This window comes from Nerophis ophidion, linkage group LG28 (genome assembly GCF_033978795.1).
Source record: "Nerophis ophidion isolate RoL-2023_Sa linkage group LG28, RoL_Noph_v1.0, whole genome shotgun sequence".
Lineage (NCBI taxonomy): Eukaryota > Metazoa > Chordata > Actinopteri > Syngnathiformes > Syngnathidae > Nerophis > Nerophis ophidion.
The window spans coordinates 16,177,379-16,193,837 of NC_084638.1; the positions used below are offsets into that span (position 1 = coordinate 16,177,379).

The following is a 16,459-nucleotide window of genomic DNA, read 5'->3' on the forward strand; positions in this document are numbered from 1 at the left end:
GCTGCTGATCACAGTGTCAGACGTGATGTCCTTCAGTCTGACGTACTGTGGCCTGTCGGTGAGGTAGTTCAAAATTCAGGCAACCAGGCAGGGGTCCACTCTCATTTTGTAGAGCTTGTCCTGAAGGAGGCGGGGCTGGATGGTATTAAAGGCACTCGAGAAGTCCAGGAACAGGATCCTCACAGTGCCATTCCCCTTATCCAGGTGTGAGTGGGCTCGATGCAGCAGGTAAAGGATAGCATCCTCCACACCAAAGCCTGCCTGGTACGCAAACTGCAGGCTGTCCTGGGCATGTTGCACCTGTGGTCTGAGGAGGCTGAGAAAGAGCCGCTCCAATGTCTTCATTAGATGAGAGGTGAGCGCCACTGGTCTGTAGTCGTTCAGCTCACTGGGGCAGTTCTTTTTGGGAACTGGAACGATGCATGACGTCTTCCAGAGGGTGGGCACTCTTCCCAGCTGCAGGCTGAGGTTGAAGATCCTTTGAAGTGGTTCACCCAGTTCTGCAGCACATGTCTTCAGGAGTCGGGGGCACAGCTTGTCTGGGCCTGCTGCTTTCCTTGGCTGTGGCTTCCTCAGTTGACCTCTGACCTGGTCCACAGAGATGACTAATGTCTGCGTAGAGGTGGTGGAGGGGGGTGCTGCCATGGCTGGGGGGGAGGTGCGTTGAGGGGAGCAGAAGAGGGGGTGGCTGTTATTGGGTGTGGGGGATGGAGAGGACACGGGCTGGTTAAACCGGTTGAAGAAGTTATTCATCTCATTGGCCCTCTCTATTGTCCCCACAACATCTCTGGTCTTTGTCTTGTGGCCTGTGATGGTTTTCACACCTTCCCAGACCTCCCTCATGTTGTTCTGCTGCAGCTTCTGCTCCAGCTTCTTCCTGTAGCTGTCCTTAGCCTCCCTCACGCGTCGTTTCACTTCCCGCTGTGCTGCTCTCATTGCCTCCCTGTCTCCACTCCTGAAGGCAGCTTTCTTCTTGTTAAGGACAGCTTTAACTTGTGTTACCAGGGTTTGTTATTAGGGTAGCACCGAACAGTCTTAGCAGGGCAGATCACGTCCACGCAGAATTTGAGGTAATCTGTGAGACAGTGAGTCAGCCCATCAATGTCCTCACCCTGTGGAAGCAGCACGTCCCAGTCTGTGGTGTTGTAGCAGTCTCTGAGGGCATCTTCCAATTCAGGGGACCACTTCCTCACATAGCAAGTGTTAACAGGCTGTCTTTGGACCATGGGGGTGTATTTTGGCCGCAAATGAACAAGATTATGGTCAGACTTCCCTAGTGGGGGAAGGGGTGTGACCTTGTATGCATCCCTGACATTAGAATACAGTAGGTCAATTGTCCTGTTGTTTCTCGTAGGACAATCCACAGCCTGGTAAAAAGCAGCTAACGTTGAGTCCAAAGTAGCATGATTGAAGTCCCCAGAAATGATGAAAAAAGCCTCAGGATGTTTTGTCTGTAGCCTTACAAAGACAACACATGCTCCTGTTCACATCTGTCATCATCCCTAAAAACAATCATGATTTTAACAGCCATACCTCACAATTTACAACAAAAATGCTCTCATGGATAAATATAATGCACATTAAGTTGATATGTCAAACATAATGCCCACCTTAGTGACCGTGTGAGCAGCTTTGATTAATTCTAAGTGAAAGTCAGCCCTAGACTTCCGCATAAGCATTGTAAATTTGTTCCTCGAACTTTTAAAAATCATACGATCCGTATTTAGACCGGTTTTAATTGCTCTTTTGAGAGCTGAGTCCCGGTTTGACATTAGAATCCAAATTGTTTCATTAATCCAAGGTATTATTAATTTAGCAATTTTCTTTCTGGGTTTTGTTTTAGTGTATTTACAGATGATCTCTTTGATTTGTGTCATCCAAATGTAATTATAGTAGGGCTGCTTATCATTTGTGTCATGTTGAAGCCGTTTATAATATCCTTAAGTTTCTTTCCACGCGATTTATTTATTAACAAGTCCAGATTAACGTCCCCCATAACGTTCGATTCTCTCATACTGTGCTGTTTGAAGATGTCTAAAAATGAATTGAGAACAAATGTATTTAGCTGTGGTCGGTCGGTATGCTACAATTACCTTGAAATACATTTCTGAGGACAATGTGATTTCAATTCCAATACACTCAATATAATCTACTGGGAGGGTTATTTGTTCACTTTTAATGTTTTCCCTTACATAAATCATAACTCCTCCCCCCTTTGTCACTTGGTCTGTTTTTTCTATAATCTTGTACCCCGGGACCTTAATTAGAACAAAAGGTGTTGTGGGTTTTAACCCTGTCTCCGATAGACAAAGGTATCCCAGATTAGAGTCTGACAGTAACTGCTGGATTTGTTCAGTATGGTTCCTGTTGTAGAAAGTTTAATGATGCGGACACGTTTGTTACTGAATACTTTCTATCTGACTTCTATCTTAGCGACTTTTTTGTATGTAATAAGCAACTATAAATATTTGATATGCTTAAATGTGTTATTTTAGCTTAGCTGTTGTGTAGCTGCTAGCTCCTTGTAGCGTAGAGCAGAAGTGTCCAAATTGCAGCCCATAGCTATGTGTTTAACAAACAACCTAAAAAATTGAACATTTTGTATTTGCGTGTCGGTTCAATCAAAGGCAGCTACGCCCTGTTTCATTATTCGACCTAAGTTTTTGGTTTTGTAGGCGGGACAGAGAGCAAGGGAACAATGTGGGACAGCAATGGTCTATCTTATACTATGCTAGTTGTTATACGGATAGTTCAACATGAGCGGCCACACCTTGATTTCCAACACATATATCGGAGTCAAAGGCTCCCAGTATGAGTCGTCTAAACGGTAATCATACACGTTGTAGGTCAGGTGGCGGTACTCACGAACGCAGCTTAGTCAGCCAGGGCTTTCACTGATAGGACAGTTGGAACAGTCCTTTTTCATCACTCGTTAGGAAGGATGCGTTCCCAGTAGATATCAGCCATTTGTGGTGTTTCAGGCTGTGGTATGAGTTCATGCTCATGGAGGAGTCTTTGTAGTTGTTGTTGCAGCTTGATGGTTTATGCTCATTTTTTGAGTTCGTGTGGCACCAGTGTCAATCATGAACTGATAACATTGTCCGTTGACACTTATGTCCAGCAGGGGGCCGTTCTTGTTTTTCTTGCTGGGGCCGTCCTTTGGCAGGTCCGCATGACGTTTTTTTCTGGGACAGTCACATGACAAAGCAGTTTCATCTCTGGACTGACATTGGCAGGTCCGCCGTCCACCACCCGAGTTTGAGGTCAAATTGCACTTTGTGGATATTTCTTCCCTTACTCTGTTTGGAACTCAAGGTATGTTTACCCAATGCTGAACATACTTTATCTGATCTTTAACCCTTCGGTTCTTTTTATTTTTTAGCGATCTGTAAATTAAGAGTTGTTTCCTTGCTGCTCTGTTAAATCCTTTTCGTTATCTTTATCTTTTCATAATCTTAATATGATGTTTAAAATCAAAGCATTACGAGTCTAATGCACATTAAAGTAATACTTCTAATTCAAAGGTTAAAAGATAAGGCGAACGTAATGATTAACTTTGAGAGCGCGCATCTCTCGGAGCGCTCTTTCCTCTTTTTTTCCAAACATCTAACTTGTTTTATCCATCCATCCATTTCCTACCGTTTATTCCCTTTGGGGTTGCGGGGGGCGCTGGTGCCTATCTCAGCTACAATCGGGCGGAAGGGGGTATACACCCTGGACAAGTCGCCACCTCATCACAGGGCCAACACAGATAGACAGACAACATTCTCTCACATTCACACACTAGGGCCCATTTAGTGTTGCCAATCAACTTAATCCCAGGTGCATGTTTTTGGCGGTGGGAGGAAGCCGGAGTACCCGGAGGGAACCCACGCTATCACGGGGAGAACATGCAAACTCCACACAGAAAGATCCCGAGCCCGGGATTGATCCCTGACTACTCAGGACCTTCGTATTGTGAGGCAGACGCACTAACCCCTCTGCCACAGTGAAGCTTATTTTATATCACTTTATATATATATATATCATCATATCTTCAGTTCACATTTTGTTCATATCCTATTTTCTATTTGTTAATCCAATTTTAAACATTTCTCTCACTTTCTCTCCTACTGTACATAGTCTTTTTGGAATCTTTCCCCTGTTAGTGTCCAATATTTTATATTTCACTTATTTTTATCTGAACCTCTTTTATATTTGAACCTTGAGGTTTTTACACAATTTGTACCTGAAAAGATACACATTTAAACAAACAAACAAACAAACAAACAAACAAACAGACAAACTTGCAGCGATCTACCACCAATATCATACGCTGATAACACGAATACCATGTTTTTCCACATGCACCTTCATTTGTCAATTTCTCCTCTTTTCTTCAACTTGCTTTTTCCTTTAAAAACCACATCATGTGGGGACGGCGTGGCGCTGTGGAAGAGTGGCCGTGCGCAACCCGAGCATCCCTGGTTCAATTCCCACCTAGTACCAACCTCGTCACGTCCGTTGTGTCCTGAGCAAGACACTTCACCCTTGCTCCTGATGGGTGCTGGTTGGCGCCTTGCATGGCAGCTCCCTCCATCAGTGTGTGAATGTGTGTGTGAATGGGTAAATGTGGAAGTAGTGTCAAAGCGCTTTGAGTACCTTGAAGGTAGAAAAGCGCTATACAAGTACAGCCCATTTATCATTTATCATTTATGTATCCATCTTTTCCTTACTCCACAACACATTGTTTCTATATCTATCCTCCATCCTAGAAACCATTCACGTAAGGTTATAAACATCCTTTTTCTCTTCTTTTTTACAATCCATTGTCTTCACCTTCCCTTCAAACCTCTCCTCTCTCTCTTTCTCTCTCTCTCTCTCTCTCTCTCTCTAATAACTTAATTAAAATACACATATATGAATATATTGTACTTTAATTTAATTTATTTGCTGTGTAACTAAAAATTCAAAGAAAATCCCAGCCTGTTTGTTCTACAGAACTGTTTGGATCAGCAGAGCCTCAGGCTTGAAAGCAAATAACGGAATAATGCATCAAACTGTGCTTCAATATAACAAAACTCAATATGATTTAATATTTAAATGTTATTTTATTTATTTATCTTTTATTTTACTAAAATTTTCAACTCAAACTTCCAGTTCACTCTCCAGACTGAGAAAAAACGTCCACCAACTTTGTAATGCCTAACTAAATCAATCGTATACTATTCTAATTTATGATCAGATATGCTATGCTAACCGTGATACACTTCTTTGGCTCACGTCCATCGCGTAACACGTCACACAACATCCTCACACATACAGATTCAGAACAAATAGCCTTTACACAGCCTCTCCTGTTTGTAGCTTAATATGTTCAAAAACCTACAAAAATATGTCTGCAGATCACAAAAGCCTATATATTTTAGCATTTAAAATCAACCGTCACATCGATAAAGCCCATTATTCCCAGGTGGCGCCGTCGTGTTTGGCTGACCGTCTACTGCTCTGTCTGCTTTTAGTTTTTGTTGATTTATGTCCTGCTGCACTAAACAATTCGAGTCTCTGCTGGTGTATGATCGCCAAGAAATGTTGGTTTTTCGACCACCTATCAAAAATTGTTTTTCTTTTAATTTTGGGGTTCCAAATGAAGTGCCCCCATTGCTGTCAGGTATACCAGCTCACCTCTTCCGGTTTTCAGCCCTGAGCTTTCCGCGGAAGCGTCGCCACGGCACCCGTAGTGGCCGGCAGGTAAAGCAGAGAGTACTGTTGGCGTGTTCTTCCAGTGTTGCCCGAACGGGAAACGGATTAAGCAGTTCCCTTGTTGCTTTCTGGCCGTCCATGGATCCATCGGGTTATCCTTTATCGGAAATTGGCCCCGATGAGAGACCCTGCACTCGCTGCACCCGCACCTGTACAGCTCTGTGCTGCCAACGTGGGGTGAATCCTTCAAATTTAAAGTTGCTGTGCCGGGATGTCCAGTGTGCTGCGACGCCGGTCTCATCTCCTGCCAGAATTGGTCTGGTAAACGCCAGATCAGTGGCGTACAAAACGTTCCCACTCAGGGATTTTTTCGAGTCACGCTGTCTGGACTTCCTGTGCATAATGGAGACGTGGCTCCAGTGTTTTCTCTGAACTTCTGCCGGCAGACTGTTGCTATTTTAACTCTCCTCGTGCCTCAGGCCGTGGAGGAGGAACGGCGACACTTTATAAAAATGACTATAAATGTAAGCAATGCCTTCCTTCGTCATTTTTCGCCAGCTTTGAAATGACTTTATTTGAGGTGTGTCGCGCTGACGCGGTGCTGTGCGCTGTCATCTACCGCCCGCCCAAATACAATAAGTGTGAAGACTGGTCAGCACAGTGCTGCCGGGAATGTCCCTTCGTGGATGCGTAGACATGAATACAGCAAGAGGTAAGATATACTAAATGTATTCTAAATAACAAAAAGGAGTTCTGAACAGAAACACTGGAGCTTAACAAAAGGCAAACCAAAAACGCTAGTATGAGAACTAGGAAGTAAAAGTAAACAACTAAGCTGGCACAAAAGCACACAAAAAACAGAAAAACAATTCCTCAGCATGTGAGCTAGAATAAACAAATGGCTAGCGTAAAAGCTAGCGGGAATATCCATACGAATTGCGTGAAAGCTAACGATCAAAACCAGACGTACAGTTGCGTGAGAGCAAACTATGAACCCAGAAAGAAATGAACAAAGAGGCTGGCTTAAATAGGAGGGTGATTAGACAAAACGGGTGTGTGTGGACCGGGAGTAGCAGGTGGACTGATGAGTACCATGGTGACGGACTAAACAGGAAGTAGTGGTTCAGAAAGAGAATGAAACAAAGATGGAAAAATAAACAACATGTGAAGATCCGAGTCACGGATCGCAACAATAAGGACTTAATCAATGACTTTTCTGACTTTTTAGCAGGAATTATGCCCCGCTACGATCGTGTCCTCATTGTTGGAGATTTTAATATCCATGTATGCTGTCCCGACAAGCCTCTGGTGAAGAATTTTTTAAACCTAATAGACTCTTTTAATTTGACACAGTTTGTGTCTGGCCCCGCACACGGACATGGTCACACGCTTGATCTTGTCCCGTCTTATGGTCTACCTGTGTTTAACTTGGACATTTGTGACAATGTGCTGTCAGACCATATGCCTGTCATATTTGAGGCCAGTTTTCACCGCTTGACAGCTGGAGCGCACGCTCCTGCGCATCTCTGTCGAGTTTTAACCCTTCCACTGCTGGTCAGTTTATTATTGCTTACCCAAGGTTTTTTACCCTCTGACTCTGTTTTTTCTGACACTGAGAAACTTAGTGCATTGTTTGACTCCACCTGTGAGACTGCTTTGAACTCAGTGGCTCCTTTAAAAATCAAAAAGGCCAAAACTAAATCAGAACCCTGGTTTAATGAGAGAACCCGTGCGATCAGACGCGAGTGCCGCAAAGCTGAAAGAAGGACAAGCTTCAAGTGTCACTCCAGATTTTAAAGGACTGTTGACATCAATATCAGAGCACAGTAAAAGAGGAAAAAAGAGAACATTTGGCAAACATTGTTGTCTCCTATAGTTTTGACCCTCGTGTTTTATTCAAAACCATTGACTCTGTTCTTAATGCCCCTCAGCCTACATGCTTGGAACCCTCCTCTGAATTGTGCAATGCCCTTTTAGACTATTTTATTGATAAGATTGGCACAACAAGGGCTCTGATTTCTGTTCCGACTTCTGACCCTTCTGTCCCGTTTAACTACTCTGCTGTTTTAATCAGTTTGAGCAAGTGACTCTGCGGCAGTTAGAAGAATTAATGAATCATATGAAGCCCTCAGGTTCCCCACATGATGGTGTCCCTCCTACATTTTTTAAAGAAGTGTTTTCTTGCATAGGGCTGCCTGTTCTTAACATTTTAAATAGCAGTCTGTTTTCTGGTGTAGTTCTTACTAGTTTTAAACACGCTGTGGTTTAACCGCTTTTAAAGAAACCTGGTCTTGACAGTTCAGTTTTAGCCCATTTTAGACCCATTTCTAAGCTGCCATTCCTCTCAATGATCTTGGAGAAGATTGTTTTTACCCAGTTAAACACTTTTTTAGAGGACTGTGATATATTAGAAGTCTTTCAATCTGGTTTTAAACCCCTCCATAGTACAGAGTCAGCATTACTAAGGGTCAGAGGTTGGACCAAGTCATTGTTTTGCAAGTCACAAGTACGTATGTCTCAAGTCTTTTCCCTCAAGTCTCGAGTCAAGTCCCGAGTCAAGACAGGCAAGTCCCGAGTCAAGTCCAAGTCAAAACTGAAAAGTCTCAAGTCAAGTCCCAAGTCCGACATTTTGAGTTTTGAGTCATTTTAAGTCCTTTGAACCACAGACTAATATATTTACACAGATTGTGTATGCTTTTAAAACGCTGTATGTATTTATTATAAAAGAAAATAGTGCTGACATTGCACTTCATGATAGCACTATTAACCAGTTATTTTAAACATGTAACTCATTCCTTTACAGAATAAACACATTTGAAAAAACAAGGGCAACTGTAATTATTTGCACCAAAGTGTTATCATTGTATTTCCATGGCATATTGCATTGGAACTAGTTCCACAGCAGTTTCCATCCTGTTTTTACCTTATCTCATTGATCTCATCTCATACTGTATGTGTTTTAAAGTGTGCGTACACATGAAAACCATGAATACATGAACATAACAATGAACAGAGTTGTACTTTTTAGATGTCAGGGCCCTATGGAATTTGTACACATATTCTTAATATAGTATACATTTTAAATGACCTTTATTTGACTATGTTTGTCTTTTTGTAGGTGGTAGGTGGCTAAAATATGTGGTGCTGCTGACCGCCGTCTAACGTTACGTTACTGTGTGTGACACATTCACTAACGTAACATTATGTGTAGGTACCTCATGCAACCCTGCTTAAAAAAAAATCACTTGACAAAAAGTATGAATAAGGTAGCGAACTGCAGTGGACGCAACATATTGTAGTGTTTGCAATGACGTTATAACCATAGACATCTTATAAGTAGACCCAGTATAGGCTGCTATGACGCGAGCAATTTGGCCACCATCTTGAAGTGGTGATGAGGAGCTGGCGAGCAGCCTAAACTGACAGTTGAGAGGTAGCGTTTTCCTGCTTAAATGAGCGGACTGTTAAAAATAGGAATCGGGGGATTACTTTTCACAAGTAAGATTTAACATTAACATACTATTGGTTGTATTTGGTGAAAGGAATATTATCACAGAGTTGTGAAGGAGCAAAGATCTTCAATATTTGTATGTGAAAATCACAAATACATTTTCTGGAGGAGCATGACCCCCCTACTGGTATTTGGTTTACAAACTTTCAGCCCCACCTAAAACAGAATTCACCAGCCACCACTGATTATGATGAATTCACCATTTTAGGCAAAACATAAGACAATACTCTCTTAACAGTATAACTGTAACCAGGAATAAGTCTTCAAGTGACAATATTCAAATACTAACATTGTTGGGTAAGACAGACTTTGATTTTATTCTGAATCCAGTGCAACAGATTGGTGGCTTTAGCTGATTAAAAGACTTTCAGGCTTCAATATATGTTTAAGTATTTGGCAGACATTTTTATACAAAGCAACATACAGGAAAAATACATATAAAACAATCACTGTAAACATGATCGTTTAGGGGAAGAATGTAATAGAAAATATCAAATTCAAAATGTCAAGACAAAATAAACTCTCTGCTGTTGCAGCAACACAGATACAGTCTATTGGTCCGTAAGACATATAGTTATTTACTATATTCATACATTGTTTATGTAGGATATACACATGTATATATAACCTAATCATATTGTTTCTTCAACTTAAAAATAGCTGACCGTTTTTTTGCCCCTTCTCTGGGATTATTATTCCCAGTTTTGATCTCGGACGTCTGGTCACTTATAGTATATAAGAATATTATATTACTGTTAAGCAAACTATGAACACGCCAAAACATGTGTCCTTTATCATAGCTACACGTATGACAAAAAAGCGGGTGAAAATGAGCAGTATTCAGTGAGGTAAGATGAATGAAATGTGCCGACAGTTCATTGCTCCTGCCAAATTAATTGCACTGAGTGGAGTGGATCACCACTCCAAGATGGCGGCCCCGCATCTCGTCTGCGCGAGTAGGCAGTAGCGCTCCATGCTGCTACCCTTATAAGATGTCTATGGTTCTAACGTTAGCAGTGAGTTTACAGCCTCACTGATTTAATTACACAACAAATGAAAGTTACGTTACTCAGCCAATAAACGTTAGTTTTCATTCAAAACTTACCCTTCATTGTGCATCTTGAAATGTCAAACGAAGTAGAAAGTTGTTGCGTCTCCGTCTGTAATCTTCCAACCGCATGCTTTGCATACTGGAATTTGTTTTTTGTTGACCAACTCGTAGTTTTAATCCCCGAACGAAAATATTTTTGGCATAATTTTTCCTCACTGGCGGGTTGTTTGAGAGATCTTCTTCGTTGGTTTTCCTGCAATTTGATTGGCTGAATGCTGTGTGACGAAAATAACGTGGATGTAATTTGATTGGCTGTTGTACTGACAGGTAGCGCACATACGCTGACAGACACGCGTACACAAGGGAAGATACGGAGCGCTCCTGAATAACTTTTTAATCGTTAGGTTTTGGGGAAAGTAGCAAGTCATGTCAAGTCAAAAGGCTCAAGTCCAAGTCAAGTCACAAGTCATTGATGTTAAAGTCTAAGTCGAGTTGCAAGTCTTTTTACATTTTGTCAAGTCGAGTCCAAAGTCATCAAATTCATGACTCGAGTATGACTCGAGTCCAAGTCATGTGACTCGAGTCCACACCCCTGCTATCAATAGATGGGTTTCCGATGACGTCACACCCGTCCCACAATTCCCTTGTCCGCCATCTTGTGTGTTAAAACAAACACTCGTAACCAAGGACGCCTCCGTTGTTATTTTTGTGAGAATGGGTCACACGTATCGTTTGGGGCTGTGTAAACCGCGCCGATTCAGGACAAAGGACAACAAAGTACTACGATATCCCTAAGGTTATAGTAAAACAGGGAAAAGAAACCGAGCGACTGTCGACAGAAAGGTGCAACCTGTGGCTAGCTAGAATCAATCGAGTGGGATTTACCCCTGATCCAGCAAAACGACATTATAAAGTTTGCTCTGATCATATTGTAACAGGTACTTTGAATTATGTTGCTCTCTGTATCTCTGTATCGATGTGTTATGGTTAGAATAGATATTAAAACATAGGAGGAACTACTGTGCCTGTGCTTGTACTTAATAACGCTCGACGTCTGACGTCGTTGTTGCACAAATATAACCTTCTATATATAATATAGGCAATCTCCGCTTATTTTTGGACGATTTTATTAAAATTTGAATGAATTAAATCAAGTTACCCTAAACTACGCAGTTGCATAGTTAGAATCAGATAGTTCTGAAAATACTTTTGGGTACTTTTTATCAAGTGCTTCTGGACGATAGTCTTTAGCATATCCTGGAGTCAGAGAAAGTAAGACAGGCTTAATTTTTCGTTTGGTTTTTAATTCTCTGTACAAGTCTGACAGTTCATCTTGTGTCCCCTTCTGTACCTCCGGTAGTTTCCTCTGTTTTAATGGTGCCGGTGTATCTCCGGATATGATTGCCTTGTCTAGCTTTCTCTTCATTGTCTTGGCGGATGTGAAGTTAGTGTCCTGTATGGTCTTGTACCCAACTTTCTTGACTGCAGATGGAAGTAGCCAGTAAGATTTTTCCTGTGTGACTGTCGTGTTGTCCCGCATCTTGACGCTCGCTTCAATGGCAAACAACAATGCAGAAACATGTGAACATATTTCGGCAATGCCTGCCATACATGTACAGTGTCCTGATAAAACACGACCCGTCTTCTCTGATATGACCCATGGCACCAAACATGGATCAGTTGATCTCTGAGAGTGACGAACACGAGCGATGAGCACACATTTATCTTCCATTGTAGCCAGTTTCATTTCCTGTACCCATCCACACACAAAGTAATTGTACGCTTCAAGCAACTTGTAGCCCTTGAGCTCATCCAGAGTGTAGCCACTAACCTTGTTCACCAAATAGTTGACGATGTCGGGGTAAGTTATATCAGGATAACATTTCAAGTCCGTAGTCCATTCGTGCTTTCCCATCTTACACGGATCTATATCGCCAATATCCTTCAATTTCTGTAAATACCTGTCTTTGCAAACCCCATCTAGCGTCTGTCTGTAGGGAACTTTTACGACTTCTTTCAAATTTCCCGAAGTGGACGTCATTTTTGCTGCAAAAGTGTGGAAATATATTTAGAAAACTGCCACAGACGAGTAAACAAAGTTTTGACACACAAGATGGCGGCTGCCTCGAAGGATTATGGGTAATCGCCGCTAGCGGAAACCCATCTATACAAGCGCTGCCCGTAATGTTTAGTCAATGATTATGGAACAGAAAGGGTTAAATGTCGGTCTCTGCTAGAAGTCCCGCCTCTAACCTAAATATCGCTCCCTGATTGGTTGCCGCTTTCATGCTAACTTACGTATGATTGGCTGTCCCCGCTGTCACTCCTTCTGCTTGTAAAAGTTGCTAGCGAGCGGACGAGAGTGTCACGCCAAATTTCTTCCCCCATACAAATACATACGTTTTGTTAACGCTATATTATAAAAAATTTTAAAAAACAATTTACAAACACAAGCTATGGGATGACATAAGAGGAAACGTGACTCCGGAAGTAAATGCGTCATCCCACAGCTTGTGTTTGGAAATAGTTTTTTTTTTTTTTATGATATAGCGTTAACAAAATGTATGTATTTTTATAATGTAGCGTTATATTTTTATAATATAGCGTTAACAAAACGTCTGTATTAATCATGACCCCGGAAGTAAATGGGGGGGGGGGGGGGGGGGGGGTGTAGGGAGAAGAAATTTGGCGTGACAAGAGGCAGTGCAACTCGGTGTAAGTTGTAAGTTTTTACTTGTAAGTTGTAAGTAAGTGTAAGTTGTCAACATGTTCGGCATTTGTTGTTCCTGGCACACGGTAGCTAGATGAATTTTAATATCAGTGCTGTGATTTACATTGTGTTTGTGTCTGTTTGCGTGCGTGTGTGCCGTAGGTTATGAAGAATGTCAATGATAAGAAAACTGGATATAAGAGACTTCTTTAGGAGTCAAACTGTAAGTTACTTCAAGGGTGTATAGAGGCTCAGCAATATTGAATAATTCAACAATATATCACTCCAGTCACGCCCCTTAGAGTGCTAAAATGAGCATACAGTATACCATGGACTGGAGTTATGTATTGCTTTTATAAAACGGTTACAAATAAAGGCATTATGAAATAGGAATACTCAATCAATTTAATGTAGTTTCATTTTAACCAGAAATACATATTATCCAATAAAATAACCTCACTGTGGAAAAAATAGTCCCACCTATCCAGACGTTAGCACTGCATCTCGTCTTTTCCTCCGCTTTTTTTCAGGTGAAAGTCAATGCTCAGTCCCCTTTACCATTGTTAACCCTCCCCGGAGGTGAAAGTTAACCTCAAACATGTGAATTCAACAACTTTATTCTCCGTTTTTTAACCTCGTAAAAACATCAGCTGTCTTTTACTACGGACTGCAACAGTCCCTTGTCATGGATACATGACAACTTCCATTCATACCAGTCATGTGTGCCTGAGGCGGAGTGATAGCCTACGCTGTGATAAGGCTTTAGAATATTTAAACCACGGTTAACAGCCAATCAGATCGCCGGATTTCACCTTTCCGTTTTATTTTTGAAATTATTTTTAGTTTCATGTATTTGTGTAGAAGTGAGCAACGGTTTGAAAATACCAAAGTGGTGAAAATACAATAAACCCTCACTAGATGATAATGTGATTTTACAATGCTAAAATATAATTCATTAATACGAAGTAATATTCATATTTAGTAAAAGCCTTTTTGCTCAGGCAGTAACTGTACCATCAAGCTCTATGGTCATTGTCCTTAATGTATCTGTCATGCATCAACATATTTTTGGCCAGCAGTTCATTTCTGTGACAGACCGGCGGAGGCATGTGTTTGGTTCTTTCAAATAGGAACAACCAGTGGACACTAATCTGCTTGTATTTGAGTATTAGTGACAAACATATTTACAGTACAAAAGCAGCAATAGAAAGAAGTAGTTGAAGGGAAAAATTGTGAGTGATTTAAACACAAGTTGGGGAAAGATTATTACAGTTCATTTATGTTTATTTACAATGTTGTATTGCATGAATGTATTTCTGATGTTGTTGATGGACAGTAGGCTATGTTCATTGACAGTATGATGCACAGTTGCACTACAGCCCTACACTAAAGAGTAAAGATGAGAACTCTTCCAAGTTGTCTCCTTTGCTTTCATTTTAGTTGCTTTACCCTATAACATCTGCATGACGTGAAATTATGATTGCCAATGTAAAAAAAAAAAAGTAAACTTTCAGAGTGCTGCCTTGGAGCACTTTTGTGTCCCCACCAATCTCAAAATCAAACCTACTCCCTTGGCTAGGTCCACTCTCTTTACCTGCTAGCCGTTAGCGCCGCTAGCTTAGCCTGTTAGCCGCTAGCGTTAGCCTCTTTCGCCGCTAGCTTAGCCATTAGCTTTAGCTCGTCCGGAAAACTTCACTCTTGGAGGCGTATCTCTCTCCACACTCTTTATGGTTTTTATTCTGACACCATGTTAAGTTAGTGTATGTAATAATAAGATAGAGAGTGACTCGGTATTTAACTCCTTTACTTCGAACCGTTAGCCAGTACAGTGATGACGTCACATCCGTATATAGCACATACTAACAACAAGCCATCTGATTGGCTAAGGCATCTTCATGCCAATACAGTACAGGTTATATTAACCTTATACAACAATTGGTACCGGGCCGCAGAATAATTTTTTATTAATTTTTATTTTTAAAAAAAAAAATAATAATAAATAAATATATATATTTTTTTAATTAAATCAACATAAAAAACACAATATACATTTACAATTAGTGCACCAACCACAAAAACCTCCCTTTTTCATCACAAAAACGTCCCTTTTTCATGACAAAGAAAAAAAAATGGTACCCCGGGCCGCGGGACAAATTATTAAGCGTTGACCGGTCCGCGGATACCAAAAGGTTGGGGACCACTGCTTTATGGCATCATTTTCTTCACTTATTCTTCTGTTGTTTGAGAACTCTTCTTCGTTGGTTTTCCTGCAATTTGATTGGATGAATGCTGTGTGACGAAAACAACGTGGATGTAATTTGATTGGCTGTTGTACTGACAGGTAGCGCACAGGCTGTCATCGCACACATGTTGACAAACACGCGTACACAATGGAAGATACGTAGCGGTCCTGAATAACTTTTTAATCGTTGGGTTTTGGGGAAAGTAGCAAGTCATGTCAAGTCAAAAGGCTCAAGTCCAAGTCACAAGTCATTGATGTTAAAGTCTAAGTCGAGTTGCAAGTCTTTTTACATTTTGTCAAGTCGAGTCTAAAGTCATCAAATTCATGACTCGAGTCCAAGTCATGTGACTCGAGTCTGGTGTTTTGTATATTGTATAGGATTGCTTATTATTTTCATTGGATAGTAGTCTGTTTATTTCAATTGTTAGTTTTTTCCTTTATTACCTTTTGTATTATTTATTTCACCCCATATTTGTTCCCACTACCGCACCTTAAGTTGGAGTGTTTAATCTCGTTATATGCAAATATAATGACAATAAAGTCCATTCTATTCTAGCAGTGATGAACAAACAATATGAAAGTCGGTTTGAGGTTCTATGACGAAAGGTACTGACGATTGAAACATTCTTTATGAGCCAATGACAAGTACTTTATTGACGGTCCCTTAAACTAAAGCACTTGTCAGCAGGGACTGACAGACGTGGCATGAGTTTTCAATGCCGGGGACAAACAGTCAGCCTGGCTGGATGTTGAATGTCTGTTGAATATCCAACTTGAAAGTAAATTGACCTCTGTTCGACATTTGTTGATCACTCCAGCAGCACTGAGAGCGGACCCTGCCAAACTACCTTTAGGTAAATGTTGCAATTGTCAATGCTAACTAAGAAATTTACTTAAAAAATGCTACAAAGTGGGTAAAATAAGTCTCCACTTTTCGGAAAGTTGTGCTCGCTTGATGCTAATATATATTGGCTGTGCTTTTGATATGTTGCTGATTAGCAATAGCAATTTCTCATGACGTTAACACCTAACTTACTTAATGACAACTATAAATAAGACTTGTTGGTAATAAGTACAATATGTACATTATTAATACTTTTTTGGGCGCAACAAAAACACTATGAATTTACACTACCACCATCTAGCGTATTGGACTTGCAACTGTAATAAACTTACTTGTAAATGATACTATGATAATGAAACAAAATGTAACTAAAGGACAACATTTATCATAACAAACTAATTTTTTAAATGTTGCAATAA

General features: G+C 40.8%; 2 protein-coding genes across 2 annotated transcripts in view; one reads left to right on the forward strand and one right to left on the reverse strand.

The window, feature by feature from the left end:
- Positions 1 to 16,459, forward strand: part of LOC133545305 (gastrula zinc finger protein XlCGF26.1-like) — a 371,250-nt gene that overhangs the window by 188,158 nt on the left and 166,633 nt on the right. The gene's annotated exons all lie outside the window — the stretch shown is intronic.
- LOC133545354 (zinc finger protein 33A-like) overlaps positions 1 to 16,459 on the reverse strand; it is a 333,514-nt gene that overhangs the window by 160,669 nt on the left and 156,386 nt on the right. The window lies entirely within an intron of this gene.